Here is a 1,527-nt window from a genome sequence, read left to right as displayed (position 1 = left end):
CTCATTCCCAATTTAGGGGGATCTGAGGAGGGAAAAGATCTCATTCCCAATTTAGGGGGATCTGAAGAGGGCTGAGAGCTCATTCTCAGTGCTGCTCACTTGTTTCAGAAGTGAAGATGTTAAAATTCCCAGTCTCTTTTCCTGCTGCCATTTGCAGCTGCCTCCTGCATTTGTGTTCCCAGCTAAACCTCTCCAAAATCTGAGCTCCAAGGGGATTTTCTGGCTCAGTTAAAGAACACCTGAAATAAATCCGGGTTGCTGTGAGAGGTGCTGGGTTGGAAGCAAAGCCAAACTCTTCCTTCCCAGGGGATGGATGGGAAGGAGGAGCGTGGAGGGAGGTGCCCAGGAGGTGACACTGGGTGCTGCTGCTGTGTGCCTGGAGCTCTGCTCATCCCTGGCAATAATCTCTGACATCAGCCAGGTATTTTTAGCTGTCCTTGTCTGATTTCAGATGGTGGCCTGCAGCCATTGACACGTTCCAGCTGGGGGAGTAATTACCTTTTCCTGCTTTAAATGAGGGGCTGAGCTGCAGACAGCCCCAGCCACGGGATTTGGTTGTTCTGGAGCTGCCTGGACACCCCAGGGGATGAGATCTCATTGTTTACAGAGCTCCCAGCATCTGTCAGCTCAGCTTTTCCTGCAGCAGAGAGCCCTGGGCTGAGGCCAAGGGCTCTGCCTTGCCTGGATGCTCCCCAGGGAGTGACCTTTTCCTTCCTTTTCCTTTTCCTTGCTGCCAGGAGCAGGATGGGGCTGAGACCAGGGGCAAAGTGTGGAGCTGTCACCTCTGCTCAGGGCCAGAGTGCCAAGTGTCTCTGGGAAGAGCCAGGACTGGCCTGGAATCCCCTCCCCAGCCCTGGGGCAGAGCCTCTCCAGGCTTTATTCCTGCAGGATTTTGCTGGGGCTGAGGGCTGGGGCAGGGAAACACCTCGGGTTTCTCCTGTGGCCACAGGGGATGCTTGGGCCAGGGTGATAAGCCAGGCTCTTCCTCCTCAGCTGCCTGAGGAAGGGCTGGGGGTTATTTTTGGTGTCCTCCAGCAGTCAGCACTTCAGAAAGTCTGTCTGGAAGCCTTGAGGCCTTTCTTGCCAGTTAATTTGGGCAGTGTTACATTCCTTGAGACCTGCCTGGGGATTGGGACCTTGTAAAAATTCCTGCTGACAAGCCCTGGAGCACTTGGTGCTCTTGGAGATGCTGATTAATCAACCCTGAGGTAACTGTGCAGGGGAAACAGGTCCTCTTCTGTACCTGGGACCATCAGAGCCCTCCTGGGTGCCACCCGAAACACCTGGGGGTGTTTCTCATGTGTTTACCCCTGTGTAACACCCAAAACGTTTCCTTCTCCTCCCTGTCTGCTGCAGAAGCAGTGGTGGTAAGTGCTGGAGCCAGCCAGGCTCCTGCTGGAGCTCCTTGGCTCTCTGTCCTCCTGCAGGAGTCGGAGTCTGAGAACAAGCTGGATGGAGAGACAGCGTCAGACAGCGAGAGCAAATGTGACTTTGGGGGTTCATCCCCAGTGCCAACCTCGGATGACA

This window comes from Parus major, chromosome 22, assembly GCF_001522545.3.
Source record: "Parus major isolate Abel chromosome 22, Parus_major1.1, whole genome shotgun sequence".
Lineage (NCBI taxonomy): Eukaryota > Metazoa > Chordata > Aves > Passeriformes > Paridae > Parus > Parus major.
This window is presented reverse-complemented; position numbering follows the sequence as displayed.